General features: G+C 36.3%; 1 pseudogene across 1 annotated transcript; it reads left to right on the top strand.

Annotated features, from left to right (window-relative positions):
- Positions 1 to 2,209: 2,209 nt before the first annotated feature.
- LOC145795970 (putative WD repeat-containing protein C17D11.16) lies at positions 2,210 to 5,614 on the top strand (annotated as a pseudogene). Its single transcript, XR_014336771.1, has 11 exons — positions 2,210 to 2,215; positions 2,490 to 2,696; positions 2,869 to 2,967; positions 3,157 to 3,300; positions 3,387 to 3,415; positions 3,537 to 3,599; positions 3,726 to 3,806; positions 3,921 to 4,773; positions 4,898 to 5,051; positions 5,134 to 5,211; positions 5,367 to 5,614. The product of XR_014336771.1 is annotated as a putative WD repeat-containing protein C17D11.16 (transcript).
- The last annotated feature ends 11,131 nt before the right edge of the window (positions 5,615 to 16,745 follow it).

Genomic DNA, 16,745 nt, shown 5'->3' on the forward strand with positions numbered 1-16,745 from the left:
TGCAAAGGGGACTGAAATGACATGGTGGATGGTTCCAAATCACCAAATCAATGCAAAAATGCCATGCTATACATTCACACACTTAAGGCTAACAAGCCGGAATGCAAAGGGGCTATACTAAGCATGCCAAATCCGACCCAAAAAACCTAGGACAGACCTTAAACATGGCAAAATATGCACAAAAGCTTCACAAGACTAAGCCTAAAACATGCTAGAATAAGGGCTAACAACCTAAGGCATATTAAGACAATAACAAGGCATTACATGGTAAGTATGCTAAGCATGCATGGTGTACCAAAACCAACACACAACAAGGTTATATCATGGTATAATGAGCATGGAAAACAGCCAAGACATGATCAATACACACTCTAACATGATGCTCCCTCAAGAGTCCAAAAAGGGTCCCTTTCAAGGACAACAATGAGAGGGGGTGGCTCTCTCCTTTTGGAGACTTCAAGGCACCATCTCCGCCACTAAAATCCCTCAAGATTTCAGTGGTGAAGAGGCCCAAACACCAAAGTCTCGAAACTCACTCAAAATGGCTCAAAATGGGGCCTTTCAAGGCCTAAGAGGGGTCAAACACCCTCAAACCACAAAACACTCTTAATAAACAATCAAGAGGGCTAAAAAAAAAAATTTTTATCTTATACAATATGCACGAAAACATCTCTAAGATAGGTAGAAAAGCAATGCAAAAATGGGGAATAAAGGGACTAGTTTCTTACCCTTGAAGACCCCTTCAACAATGGTGCTCCAACACCTCTCCTTGGCTTGAATCCAGCACCAAAACACCAAAACCAGCCCCTTAGAACCTCAGTAGCCAAAGGAAGGTGAAACACTAGGTGTTTGTGTGCAATAGTATGGACTAAAACACCTAGAACACTCAAGAGAGGGAAAGAGAGATAGAATATGTATCAAACCCTAACCCTAAAACCAGAGCTCTCCCCTGTGTTTTCTATCTCTAAAATGTCTAAAGTCTCTAACCTTAAGCAAGGGAGAGAGGGGCTCCTCTTATAGAGCTTCTTGTCTTGTAAAGCTTACAAGACAAGCTTCCAAAGAGGGAGATCCCTCCATACACGTGTATGGAGGGGAGCCAAATGCAAGACATCTGTGATAAAATATCTGCAAAAGCAGATACACAGTAGTCGGCCGGCAAAAAATGCCATTTTGGCAAAAGGGAGTGCCGACCGGCAATAAATAGTGCCGACCGGCACTATACATTGCCGGTGGAAGCAAAAACCAGCCGGTGGCCACTGGCCATGGCCGGTGGTGTGTGGGGATGCCTCACAAGGCATTCCCTGCCCCTCCAAGGCAAAATGCAAGTGTTTGGTGCAAAACTAGACACTAAACGGTCGAGTTCGGAGATCCTGAGGCAAGGCACGTAGCTGAGACCTCCGGGAACTCCAAACGAACACAAACATGGGTGATCACCGAGTGTTCAAATGGTGACGTCCAAGTCTTGAGGACGGTCAAAAATGGGGTGTCTACACCTACTTGCGAGTAGCACCTTTAAACCTTTTTTTTTTTTTAAAACAAACATGAGATGGTTTGTTCCAACTCAGGCGATCCAGTCTATACTTGTATGCTGTGTGCATCACATAGTAATTCTAGGTTAATAAACCGGAATAAGAGCACATGTGTTTTCAAAAACTCGATATCATGGTTAGTAGAGGCCGATCTTTGATTGGGCGAGCGGGGGTGCTCACGAAGTGACCTTCTCCAATCGTACCCAAGTTCCCGAGTCGAGGCAACTTTGGTGATGACGGACACGTGGCCTTAGGCACGAGTCAGGGTTTCCTAAATTTTCCTAAAATAAAATATTTAGGTGGCGACTCTGTATCTGGCAAAACAGTCCATGTTTGGCACTTCTTTCTAAAAATCAGTTTTTCAAAACGATTTGCCGGATTTGGACTCTTTAGTGATTTATCGGTCTTGTACCGCACTTTGCGAGATTAGATTTAGAACCGTGACATTTGAGTCCGAACTGTAGTGAGCCTAATGAACAAAACGGGATTCCCTCTTCAGTCTATCAATTATTTGTTGATTCGTAGTTGGGTCCATAAAAAGAGGGTTCGAATCAAACTCCATGCTTTATAAATGCTAATGCAAATAACGTAAAATAAAAAAGAACATCTGAAGTCTCTGGTGGTAGGTCCTGAGCTAGTGATTGACTAAGTAAAATCTGCAGTTAGTGCTAGTGCTAGAGATGAGGGTATTTTTGGGGCTTGACAGTTGTGCATAGTGGTGAAGAATGTGAATAGCGATGGATTTGTAAGGAGCTTAGGATTGGGAAAAATATTTGTAATTGAAGAGTGACTGAAAGAAAAGTTATGTCATCCTTCATTCTTAATAGTATTAAGCTTTTAATGCTTTACCTTATTCTTTCTGTTAAGAATGTAGACAAATATGTTTTGGAATTCGAAGGTGTTCACAGTCTGACACCTTGTATCTATTTCGGCACTTGTATCTGTATCCACAAATTATAGGCTAACAGTTTTTTTTTTTTTTTTTTTTTTTTTTTTTTTTTTTTTTTTTTTCAGGATTCAAGTCATTTGTTTTACTGTGGCAAAACTTCATTTGTATATAATTTTTATGACCTTGCTATAGTTGATTTTCAGGTTCAAGCCGTCGCATGGAATCATCATGTGCCACAAGTTTTACTTAGTGGATCCTTTGATCATACAGTAGTCATGGTAATGGAAATGTTTTATTAGGTCTGTTTATTAATTATAAACTTCAAAATTATTGTTTTCCTGCATTAATTATAACTTCAAAATTATTGTTTTCCTGCATTATTGTTTATTAATCATACAGTTGCCTTGCCTCAGCATTATTTTGATTAAATTTATGCTTATGTGATTGCAGAAGGATGGAAGGATACCTTCTCATACAGGATTTAAGTGGTCAGTTTCAGCAGATGTTGAAACCGTAGCATGGGATCCACACACTGAGCATTCATTTGTGGTCTGTGTTTACACTGTATCTATCTTGAGCTATTTTCATTTTTTTTTTTTCCAAGTATGCAAAGCACAGGGGATTTCATTTTGAATTGGGAAGGCTTATAGGATCTTTCTTTTTAAGCACATCTTAATTTAGTTTTGCTTGGAGATGTCCTCTTGAAACAGAATTATCATTATCTAATTGTGTTTTCAGGTCAGTCTTGAAGATGGCACAGTTGAAGGTTTTGATATCCGAGCTGCTAAGTCTGATCAATCTTCTGACTCAAAGACAAGTTTCACTCTTCATGCACACAATAAAGCTGCTTGCACAGTCTCCTATAATCCTTTGGCACCAAATGTACATATTTCTCCTCTATAGACATTTTTATTACTCGACTTCATTGTACTTGCTATACTAACTGTTTGTTCCTCTGTTTTTTGTAGCTTCCAGCAACTGGATCCCAGATAAAATGGTAATTTTCTCTTTCTGATTTTGAGTTTCTATCTCTTTATTTCTATTGGCCTCCATATTCCCACAAATCATAATATAGTAATAGTAGTACTTTCTCAATTGGTTAATCTTGATTGTTGCAGGCAAAATTGTGGGATTTGTCAAACAACCAACCATCATGTGTTGCATTTAATAATCCAAAAGTTGTATGTGATTCTTTGAGATTATATTTTCTTTTGCTAAAGAATACATATTATAATTATGACATAGTAATATTCTACATATTTATTAATTTGAGGTGAATTGTGTCATCCTGTTATTAATGTTATTAGGGAGCTGTCTTTTCCATTTCATTCTCAGAGGATAGCCCCTTCTTGCTAGCTATAATAGGAGGCTCCAAGGGAAAATTGGAAGTGAGTGGATATAACTTTTTATGCTTCATGCTTTTGTAATTCTCTCTCTATTTTCCCCCTTGAAAGTTGTGTGCAACGGAACATAAGTAACTTTTTTTTGGCTCATATATGCAGGTGTGGGATACATTATCTGATGCTGGGGTCTCTCGAAGATATGGGAAATATAGTAATCGGAACATATCTTAATCTTTGGTTCTTGGTATTTTCTTTCCTTTCTTTTTTTGTTAGAAAAAATAGAAAAAAAAAAAAAGATGTTGTGGTCTTGGTTTTTTGATATTGAAATAGTATAAACCTGTGAGAGAGTGAGAGAACTGACTAATTATCTTAGCGTGCCATAATTTGCACACACGTCTTGGTCAAAGTCTCTCTCTTTAAGACTCGTCCGAGTGGGGTACCTACGCCCTGCTCCTAGCTCAAGTTACACTGTTGGAATGTCTTGGTCCCTCAAGATTGAGACCTGGCTAATGTGTATCTAGTTTTTAATTTGTAACTCCTATCTAGATTATTCAGAGTGACGTGTAACAAGGTATTATGGTTTCACTAGTATATAACTTTTGTTGGAAAATTGAGTATCTTATCTTATCTGTTTCACTAATTGATTTGTGTGTCTTTCTCTTTATTGAATTTCAATATATTTGGTTCTACTCACATAACAATGATTACCTTGAAATATGTCATTGTCACAAGGAAATATATGAGATTCCCTCTGTCAAAGAAGGCCCTGCTCAGTGGATACCAATATCAAAACTAAACTTGTGCTCTTTTTTTTTTCTTTGTCTAAAGGAGGGAAAAAAAATAGAAAAATAAGCTTTCTCCACTGTTTTTCAGCTTGTCTAACAATTATTTGATGTAGGTCCTACGGAAAATATGCGGGTATTTAGTTTTGTCACCGCATGATCCTATGCAGTCAAGCCTTCTTAATTCCACATTGGAGGATAAAGATCCAATAGTAAATTCATAATTTTAGGTATGTCTATCCAATTAATCTGAAACCACTAGTAAATGACAAAAAAAAAAAAAAAAAAAAAAATAGAAAGCATAGTTTTGTTCTGTTAACATTATTGGATGCTTGCCCTTCTGTTCTGTCATAGGTTGCTCTTGAAACAGCTTGTTACAATGGAGGTTATTCAGTGGATGACTTTATGGAATACATTCAAGGATGAATTTGAGAATGAAAAGAACATGCTTGGTGGTTCTTTAGGTAACCGAGCAGCTGAAGATTTGAGACAGAGAGTAATAGAACATGTAATCTTTCACACATGTTCAATTATATATTTCAATTATATGCTGCAATGGTTCATTTACAAGAAATTATTGTTTCTTGCAGAACATCCTTGTTGTCTCAAAGTATTACTGAAGGATTACCTTGGCGAGACTTGCTGAGCTGCTTTGTCTCATTGTTTAGGTATGCCAATACTTAATTGTGGTATAGTCATCATCAAATGTTTGTAATGTAATCATATAAATTTTTTCCATATGGTTACATTCTTTTTTTTTTATGAGAATACTTCATTTTGGATGTTTTTTTCTAGATTCTAACTTTTCTTATTTTATTCGTAGGTGACTTCCAAAAACGATCAAGCATAAGGCTGACGCTTCAAAACCATATATATTCCTTCATGTTTTAGAATTTTTTTTGGATTCCTTCATTGATTTTCCTTTTAATTTTTGTTCAATTACTTACTAGTTTTTAATGGATGGATGTTTAAAACTTGTCTCAATTAATGTTTTGAATGGAATGATTGTAAAGTTTGGGATTGAGCGAGAAAATATAATGAAATTTAATGTTATATTTAGGTTGGGTTGAATGAATTTTGTTCAATATTGGATTGAATGTTTATAAACAAAAATTGATTGTTCAAAAAAAAAGAAAAAAAAAGAAAAGAGATTTGGCGACTAACTAATTAGTCGTTGATTGTTTAATGTTTTTTGGCGACAAAATATTTGGTTGAGAAAAGTTTTGGCGACTAAATAATTGGTTGCCAAATTCTACACTTTTGCGACTAAAATCATTGGTTGGCAATTCCTTACATTTTGGTAACTAAATTATTAGTTGGCGATTCCTCAACTTTTGGCGACGAAAATAGTTGGTTGCCGATTTTTTGCTTTTGGCGACAAACATATTTGGTCGGGAAAATATCACTTTTCGCGACCAAAGTGTTTTAGCGACTAAATGAATTAGTCGCGGTAATGATATATTTAGCGACCAGAAATTTAGTCGGCAAATCTAACTTTTTCCCGACTAACAAAAGTTTTGGTCGCCAATTACTTTTGCCGACCCTCAATTGGCAACCAAAGTGGCGACCAAAAAAATTGTTTGCGAATAACTTTTGCCGACTAAAAATAGACTTTTGCCGACCAAATTTTTAGTTGGCAAACGTGTAATTTCTTGTAGTGTCACTATAGCTTCACTATATGCAACTAGGTCAAATGGTCGAAAGGGTACCTCAGCAAGATTACCTAATATACCTCTCACACTTAACACCAAGAAGTGAAAGAAGGATCAAGCGATACAGTGGTAATCCAAATCCAAAGGTTGTGTTTCCAACATGGCAGAGCCCATGACCGGTCAGCCTTTTGGCAAGCCTTTTGAGCAAGCCTCCGACAAATTGTCCAGGAATAGCAGATGGAAAACACAGTGACTTAAAGTAACCATGCAAATGCAATGCAAAGAACATATAAGTGTAGATAAAATTTCACATCATGAGTTTCAAGTCAAGTTCTCTAAGTCCCCAGCAGAGTCGCCCAAAACTGTAGCTTGCTTTTTGTGCTCCTTTCGAAAGATGACTAGCCCTACAGTTCGGACTTCCGTGGTTCTAAATCTAATTTCACAAAATGCAATGTGAAACAGTGAAAACACAAAAGAGTCCAAATTCGGCAATTTTTTTAGAAAATTGATGTTTGAATCAAATGCCAAAAATGGACTGCTTTGCCAAATTTCAGAGTGACCACCGAAATATTTTTGAAAAATTTAAGAAACCAGAGACTCGTGCAAAAGGCCACTTATCCGTCATCACCAAAGTATCTTGACTAGGGAACTTAGGTACGAGAGGGGAAGGTCATAGATTAAGCACCCCACTCGTCCGATCAAAGATCGGCCACTACTAATCATGATGCAATTTTTATTATATGTTCTTGTTCTGATTTATTAGCTATTTTTACTATGTGACGCACATAAGTATAGACTAATTTGCAAGAATTGGAACATTTGATTTTATGTTTTATTTGGAAAATTGTTTGTGAATATGCCACTTGAAAAAGTGGGCTTAAAATGGACATTAATCAAACTATCCCAATTCAAGCAACTAGCTTTCACCCACAGGCATTCAAACAGTTATATCATTTAAGAAATTAGTCTCATGGAAGTACACTTGGCATGGCAACAAGAACATTCGATGCAAAATGCTAAAACTCAAAGTTGCTCACCTAGTACTCTGAGCCAAAGCAAAGCAAAATAACTAGAAAACATACATGTTCCTAATTAATGCAATATGACTAAATGTAATGCACACATTATATATTTTATATGCTCGGCTATGAGTATGGCATATGATTTCATTCAAGACATGCGATAAAACACGTATTCAAGGAATGAATTTGAACATTGATGTTGGGTTAGCATGATAAGCCGAAACTTGGATGCATGCAAGGCAATGTATGCAAAGCATAAGAATGTTAATTTGAAAAAAAATGATGTTTCTATACTAACCATCATAAGCAAGTAAGTAAAAGGGAGAAAGTCGTGGGTTCAAAGACATACAACTTATTACATGTTGGCCCTCGTGCAAGAGGGTGCGAAGCAAAGTCTGAAAGTTCGAATTAAACTAATTATTACAAATCTGAATGAATAAATAAGCAAGGAATTAACTAGCTCACAACTCTATTACAACAAGGATAATAATGAGAAATAAGCTAGCTATCTAAGTTAATTAACTATAGCAATTACAAATAAACAATAATAATTACAACACTAATAATTAACAAGACTAATTGTAATAATAAAAATAAATTAATTACAACAATAGTCGGAGCATTAATTTACAACAATAATGTAAGCAAGGATGTACAAGGGTTGCATGCACAGTGTCCACGAACAGTTTGTCTGGCTAGGCTTGCTTTGTTTCACCTTCAGCTACTGCCCTTTGTTTTCTGCAAAACATACTACTGACCGAACATTGATGGCCGGCCATGCCATAATGAGGCCCAGTTGGGCCTAAATAAGGCCGGTCGTGCCTTAATTTTATGCAAAACCTTATTTTGTGCTCTGAAGTGAAAATAGTACAGATAGAGTTATTTTGAACTCTGTTTGTCCCTCTTACACTTCTCTGTCATGTGAAAGCCTCGAGAGAAGGTTGCAATCGTTTCCAAAACCATCAGTGAGCAAGTTGATTGCTTGATTATTTTAGATACAATTTGGACAAAAATCAATAAATGCAATGAACAATAACCACCCCTCCCTCCTATCATTGAATAAACTCAAAGAGGAAGGTAGAGATGCTTCAAGGTTCATCAAAACATCATGAATTGATGTAAGACAACCCTTGACAATAGATTCGGCGTAACGTCCGGTCGAGCCCAAGCAATATAACTCATTTTCTTTATATGGATTGGTGCATTTTAAGCCAAATTCATTAGTCTTTGCCATCCATTAATCCATTAAGTTCAAGATGATTGTTACATCCACTAAAGATTACGTCCACTAAGTGAGAAACTTGTCAAACGAGAGGTGATTCTCAACATGAAAAAGAGACTACGTCGTTGACAATGAACCTCCGTAGCGATTAAGCCATTAAGCATAGATCTCTAGTTCATGTTTTGAATAATCGTGAACCGATTGAAACAACCCTCAAATGATAGAAATGAATGGTAAGTTGATTATTAAAATGAGGATCTTAAACATGGAAATTAAATAGGGAAAGGCCAAGAACAATATGCAACAAGTTATATATTCAAACTTATGAGACAACAAGCAAACTAATCAAAGCATGAACTAATTAAATAACCTAGGACAGCCCTAAAACAGCCCTCAATGGTTGAAAAATAGTGGCTCAAAGCGCATGAAAAGAGCCTAAAAAAGATAAACAACAAAGAAGGAAAACAAGGCTAGTAAGCAAGAACAAGGAGGGGTGGCTAACCCCTCCACTTTTGAAACCTCAAAGCATGATTTTTAGCCCCTTTTTAAATCTAAAAATCAATTTAGAAAGCAAAGAAAAAGTGTGTAAAAGCAAGGGTTTGAGGTATATGTGAAGGTGTAAGAAAGAGTGTAAACACTCTCTATCCTTTGGTAGCTCTCCAAACCCGAACTTAAACACTTGAAGGGAGATCAAAACAACACAAAACTACAAGGACTAGATAGTAAATGATAGAAATGAAAGCAATAGAGGAAATAGCAAGGTTATACCTCTTGACAAAAGATAGTTCTTTGTTTGTGGATCAAACTAAGTCCAACACACTCTCAAGCTTGAATTGTGATGCTCAAGGCTCAACCAAGATTTCTAGGCTAAGGTGTGAAGGTATATATGGTGTATGGATATAGGTTCAAGGTGGTAAGCTTGCTCAAAGGTTGTTTGCAAAAGAAAAAGGAGCTATCAAGAAGGTGTATAGGCTTTTTAGAAATTCTTCAACCCTCAAAACAGAGAAACAACTTTGTTTTTATAGAATTTGAGTAAGAGGGGTCATAAATATCTTCAAAAGGGGACAGCTGGCAGGCTCTCGCCTAGAATAGTGTTTCTCGCTACTAAGGCATGGCCAGCCATCAATAGCCACGGTTGGCCCTCAATGAAGCATGGCCAAGCCTCAATGTGATCCCCTGTTTTTCTACTTCAGACTCAACACAGGGTGGTACAATGTGTAAAATGGATTTCTAGGGTATAAACAGTGGGAATATGGAAGGTTTGGGATTGTTTCGGAGCTTAAACATGGCCCCGTTGTTGAGACCTCGAACTACGCACAACACCACTTTCATCATCGAGTGTACCGGGCAAAGCACTCGAGCCTTGCTGGAGGTCAAAAATAGGGTGTCTACAACATGGGTGCCGGTTCTCGCGGACGAAATATCCGTAAAATGGCAATCCCAGGGCTTGCATAGCCTATGTTTATATGGGTCCTGTTTGACGGTTTTCCGCGGACGAAATATCCATGAAAGGTTGTATGTGTTTTGGAGATTCACCCATTTATTTAATATTATGTCGGTTTTGGAACAAAATGTTCGGAAAATGGTTTTAACAATGTATTTGATATTGTTTAGTGATGTATTCGCATGTGATTTAGCAATGTATTTGCTGGTTGGTATTAAGATACCTGGAACGATTTTTGGAAAGGATTTTCATATCAAACTGATGTTTTGGACTTAGAAAACGTTTTGATTAAACGTAAGGTTTCAGTAATTGGAAAGAAAGGATTTTGTTGAGAAGTCAAATGGATTTGAAAATGCATTTGGGCATATTGTATATATGTATTGCATCATGATCATTTATGCTGGCGGAGCATGTTTAGTTTTTGAAATATTCTCTACTGGGTTTTATGCTCACCCTACGTGGTTAAAATGTTTTTCAGGTGTTGGATGTGGACTGTGATGTGAAGTTATGTTCAAACCGTGTAGGGTGGTTCAGTTATTTGTAGACTAAGGGCCATATATGTTATTTATTGGCCGTGTGCCATTCTTGTAAGGGTTGCACCCCCTTGTGTATGATGTAAGCCTCAGGGCATCTAATTTGATTTTATAACATTTGTGCATGTTTTAGTTACAAAGCACCCATCCGACTTAGATGTTACATCTAGGAATGTATAAAATCGGATAAAATACATGTATTATGTGACTATATAATATTCATTTGCATGAGAGTTGTTATCTATTGTTCATCGTCGGGTAATTTATTCACATGAGTCGGGCCTTGTTAACTCGCGGTGTGACAATTCTAATACTAGAAGAGCTGTTGATCAGCTAGAATACTCAAGAGTGATAGGTAGCCTGATGTATGCCATGACTTGCACTAGACCTGATATTGCATTTGTAGTGGAAAAATTAGTCAATACAGTAGTAATCCCAGTAGTGTGCATTGGCATGCTGTTAACTGTATATTCAGGTACTTGAGAAAAACGAAAGACTATGGAATAATCTATAATGGCTATCCAGCAGTGCTAGAAAGATTCATGAGTGCTAGTTGGATAACTGACTGTGAAGATCACTCGTCCACGAGTGGTTGGATTTTTACTCTTGGAGGAGGAGCTATCTCTTGGGGTTCTAAAAAGCAAACATGTATAATAGACTTAACCATGGCGTTAGAGTTTGTAGCATTGGCTTTTTGTAGCAAAGAGACAGAGTGGTTAAGGAATCTCTTGTTAGAGATCAAAACCTATGCCACGAATAGCTTTGCATTGTGATAGTAAACCAACTCTATCACGGACCTATAGCCATATCTATAATGGAAAGTCCAGGCATATAGGACTGAGGCATAGCTATGTCAGGCAGTTAATCATAGAAGGTGTGATTACCATTAACTATGTAAAATCAAGTGAAAACTTGGCTGACCCCTAACAAAGGGACTTGGAAGGGATTTGGTGTGGAAAACATCAAAGGGGATGGGTCTTAAGCCCACTTAACATAATCACTCCTGATGGAAACTCGACTCAACGCTTGAAGAAACATCAAGTCTTGAGTTCAATGAGCCCAAGTACACCATATGTCATGATTGCAATCACTTAGTTTTTATTTCATTTTCATCCCAAGGTTGAAGTGCTTGGTAACTGTAATGTGAAAAGAAGAGGATGAGTTAGCAAACTCTTAATAAGCTTACAACTGGGTTGTTAGGGTACTATAAATTACAAGGCTACTCTCAGAAAGCTTACCTATGTGAGTGTAGGAGGTGGTGCCGCTTCCTATGAGTCCAAGGGCTTGACTCTAGAGTGCTCATGAAATAAGATGTAGACACAAAGCCAATCCACGTGTCAGTTTGTTTGAATACTTGAGGTAACACGTACTGTGCGTGAGACATGTCCGGTTAGTCATATAAGATCACTAGTTCAAAGACAAGTCTACTATGCCATCTTGACTAACTTTGAGATGTCTTCACTAAGTGAATGATTCAAATTGTACAATATCTTCACCAATGTATGAGGCTGCCAATTGAACCAAGAGTCGTCATCTTGTATTTTGAAAATGGTAGGGGAATGTTGGGGAATTTTCAAAATGATTTTCAAAATTTATAGTTTAGTTTTTGGGTGTTTTCAAAACCTTCCTTATTTTTCTTTGGAAAGCTTGAAATAAGCTTTGGGACTTTGTCCCACATTAGAAAGAGAGAAAAACATGAAGCACTTAATAAAGTGCTACATGGAATATTCCTTTGTATATGAAAATGTGGAATGGATGCTAGTGTGCATGTACTCACACCGCAAGGAACACGCATGCGAGCATGCGTGTGGCATGGATAGTGGGTTGTGTGGCGTTTGACGGCGCACATTACACTTAGCATGGATGCTTTGGTGCAAGGCGCCATGAGGGCGCTTTCCTATTTGCATCGAATAGGTTGGAATGATGATGTAGATCCAACGTGGCATGGATGACATAGAATGCAGTCAGCTCCCCGTGGCAGTGATGTGGTATCTGTTGGCAATGAGTCAATCTACCGATCGAATGGTTGCGTGTTCGATCTAGAGCGGTTTGATCATAGCCGTTGATTGGAGATGCGCACGATCGTACGGATGAGATGGCACCTAATCGTGATCAGGTATGATCAGTCATGTCATTTATTCGGTGTGAGAATGATCTACACCATAGATCGTCGATCCAAGGGTTAGATTTGATTGGATACGATCAAGGGACATGTCCATTCGATCAGATGCATCAAGGCATATAAATAGGCTGCGAAATCAGCCATTTTAATCTATCCAAAAAATCCTGAAAGCATTCTTGCAAATCTCTCTCTTTCTCCTCATGATTTAGAGTTTTCGATCAAGAGCTTTTTAAGCAAGTTTCTGCTTTTGTTACTGGTAATCAAAATTTGCAGACTTAATTATCAATGTCTTGGTTTTCTTGATTATATCAAGAGTATTCTGATCTACTGTCGTCAGTGCAGATGCCGATAAACTTGATCTTTAGATCAAGCTTCATTGTATCCTAGAGGCGAATTTGTTGTAAACCCCTACACACCTTTTGGTGGATGTAAATATTGTCTTTAGGAAGGCGACTAAGTAACGCGACTTGAAGCACCAAATTTCTATTCTACATAGACAAGATCATTGCCAAGTTGTGAAGACCCAAAGACCACCAACTGGAGAATTCAAGACGAATTGTTCCAACACCACCTCCACCAAATCCACACATCTTACATGGCTTAAGAAATTACTCAAATTTTATGAAGCAACTTCAATATCATGAGGAGTCACTTTTAGAAAATGACTCTATTAAGTCAAATATTTTATTTGAATTGGGTTTTTGTTTTTTGTTAGAAATCAAAATAAAATTTTTCTATATATATATAGACAAAAATAATAAATAAATTGTTCACATATGTATATATATATATATATATATATGTATCAATTAAATAGATTTCAAAATTAATTGAATCTAAATTAGTGGTTTATGTATGAGTGTTTGTGAATCGTAGTATATCCACTCTTTGATGAATTTTCTTAATTTTTAGGATGGTTGGTGGTGACGGGGCCAGTACACCGACATGGTAATGGTAGTGGTGGTTGTTTGGTTGATAGAGGAGATAAGGTAGTTTGGGTGAGAGAGGGGAAGAGAATGGGTGAATTTGAATCTATAATTTGAAATTTCGGGCCAAATTATAATTTTCTAAACTTTTTCTGTTTAAATGTGATGGCAGTAGGCAAAATGATCACAATTTAATCACTACATGAAATTACACTTTTGTCGACTAAAAATTTGGTCGGTAAAAGTTTGTTTTTAGTCGGCAAAAGTCTTCTGCGACTAATTTGCTCGCCACTTTGGTCACCAGTACAGGGTCAGAAAAAGTAATTAGTGACTAAAAAATTTTTTAGTCGGAAAACAGGTTTTATTTGCCGACTAAATTTTTGGTTGCTGAATATATAATTATCGCAACTAAACCATTTTGTAGCTAAAATACTTTAGTCACCAAAAGTGATATTTTTCTGACTAAATATGTTAGTCACTAATTGTATCATTCCCTGACCAAACATGTTAGTCGCCAAAAGTAACATTCCCCGACCAAACCTGTTAGTCGCCAAAAGTAATGTTTGTGCGACTAAAACTTTAGTCGGTAATAGACCAATTCGCGACCAAACTCTTTGGTTGCCAAAATTAATAATTTTACCGACTAATTATTTAGTCGCCAAATGTATCCTTTCCCCTACCAACATTTTGGTCGCCAAATGTGAAAGTGATACACCAACTAACAACTTTAGTCAGCAAAAGTATCGCTTATCTTTCTCAACTAATCACTTGGTCGCCAAAAGAGAAAAAAACAAAATCAATTTTTGATCGCCAATTCAATTATTTTTGTTTATCAAAATATAATAATCCATCAAATCCATTTCATATAACCTGTAATCTGCAAGAATTATTCAAACCAACAAAATCAACTCAAACATGAACATCCAACAAAATACATAAATCATTAAATCCTTAACTTGTTTAATTAAAGTCATCAACTATTATAAGTTTTCATCCACAAGTAATTCCAAAATACATAATTGTCCAATTAAAAATGTCATGTAATCTATATAATCATCCAATTCATATCCATCTAGCATAAAAATTGTTATGTTTTAAATTTGTATCCATGCACATCTATCCAAAAATAAAACTAGTAGTCTACCCAAATGTTTTTTATACACATCTATCCAAAAATATATAATCCTTCAAAAAATGTAACAAGTGCCAACTAGTTTTGTAAAATTCAGTTTCGTGCACGAGTTCATTCATTTATGCAAAAGAAAAAGAAAAATAATGTTAGGTAAGTTTTTTAATAAAAGTTATAAGCACATAAAATGATTGTAAAATTAGACAAAAAATGAAAAAGGTCCATGGAAAGTAAAGGTATACCATTTTGTAAATAAAACAACAACATTCATTTGTATATATCCAATCAACACTACAATTCTATCAATATCAATGCACCACACTTAGAAAAATTTCAATGGTAATAGATGTATGATCCGCAGATTAAATGGTATATAAAAAAAAAAAATAATAAGAAAGAAAGAAAGAAAATAAGCTCCACATTGATCCATTACTCACAAGCTTCCAAAAAGCTTTATCTATACACTTGCTACAACCAACAAAAGATTCTCCATATATAAAAGAAAACTTCTCATAGTGGATATAATAATTATAACAATTCAAACATCATCTATATCACAAAACTTATCCAATAAATATAAACAATTTAAAAATTTCATCTAATTACCCAAAAGTTTATAAGGCAGAGACTTGACAGTCATTGTTTTTGTGAAACATTCACTAAAATAGGATCTCATAATATATATACATATATTTAAAGTGTATATTTATATGTCTAGTGATTCTTGATCTTTGCTCAGTACATGAGTCCAAAGACATGGAGATCTCCACTAAAACACATGGCTATGTCTAATTACACGAAGCCTAGTCGAGGGAAAGACTCTGTAGTCGTGCACAAGTGGGAGAATGCATTTAGTTTCTCAATCAATGCTTGCATTAGCTAAGACCTGCACGTTACATGACTTGTGATGTTTAAATACAATTTTTTTATATAAATATAATAGATGTATAAGAGATATTTTGAAGCTTGAAACTCCAAGCAGATAATATAACCAGAGTAGTTCTGGCAACTATCAGTCACACCTATGGACAAGTACAAATTGAATGAAAATTCTTATTGCCCGGCCTTAATTGATGGAGGCATTAAGTCATATCCGAGCGAGAGCAACTTTAGTGGGTGTCAGTCTTGGTAACTAACCTAGTAGGCTCCCACCTCAAAATGGGCAATATTCAAACAACCATCTATAGTGAAGGTAAGCATTTATTACGCACTGCTTGCTATTACAAGTTTATTTAATTTAAATCGAGGTGACCGTGATGATCTCGGGATTGTTTGGAGACTGTTTCCAATTTTCGCCCCAAACGTTTCTTTTTCATCTTTTTCTCACATTTTTTTGGGTCTAAACTCTAATTGTGCGTCCTATCGACATGCTGCTTATTCTTACAAGTTCCTTTAAAAATATTAAATATATATGTATATATATATATAATTTATTAATTTATATAATATTTCTTTTTCTAAATACGTTTAAAAGCAAATCACTACACAAATTCTCAATCGTATGAGAAGGGTGAGAGTGTAGAGAAATTCTTTTGAATAAATTTTAAGGCATATATTTTGATAGGATAAAAATAATTCCAACATACATTAAATTTTAAAAAATTTGAAAAAAAAAAGAAAAAAAGTTTTGAAAGCACCAAAATAGACTTCTCTTTTATTTTCTCTTCATTTTCCTTGGACCCTAACCCACCTACTTGTAGCCTCTCTCCTACCTTCTCTGGCAGTGGCAAACCCTCCTCAACCCTCCCTATTGTCACCATCCCCTTTCTCATCTCCCCTACAACTAATAGCGCCTCTCCCACTCTTCCCTAACCTCCGCAACCCATCGTCACCCTTCATTTCCCACTCATCGCCTCTTTCTGCCTTGCCTTCCCCCCCTACCTTAACCCACTCTTCTCTGTATAACGGCACTGATGACGAACGAATCTCTCTCTCTCTCTCTTAGTTTGTAGATCATGAAGGCTATGATGGTAGTTATGACTAACGACTCTCCCTCTCTTGGTTTGTAGATTGTAGTAGCTAGAGTTTGAGATAACATATTCTAACTAGGGTTTGATCTTTACTCTCTGTTTCATACATATATATATTATGTAAAGGTGGCTAGGATTTGATATTGCAGCTAGGGTTTGAGATGATGATTGAAGAAGGGGAA

Source organism: Camellia sinensis, chromosome 7 (genome assembly GCF_055761805.1).
Source record: "Camellia sinensis isolate YWXY chromosome 7, ASM5576180v1, whole genome shotgun sequence".
Lineage (NCBI taxonomy): Eukaryota > Viridiplantae > Streptophyta > Magnoliopsida > Ericales > Theaceae > Camellia > Camellia sinensis.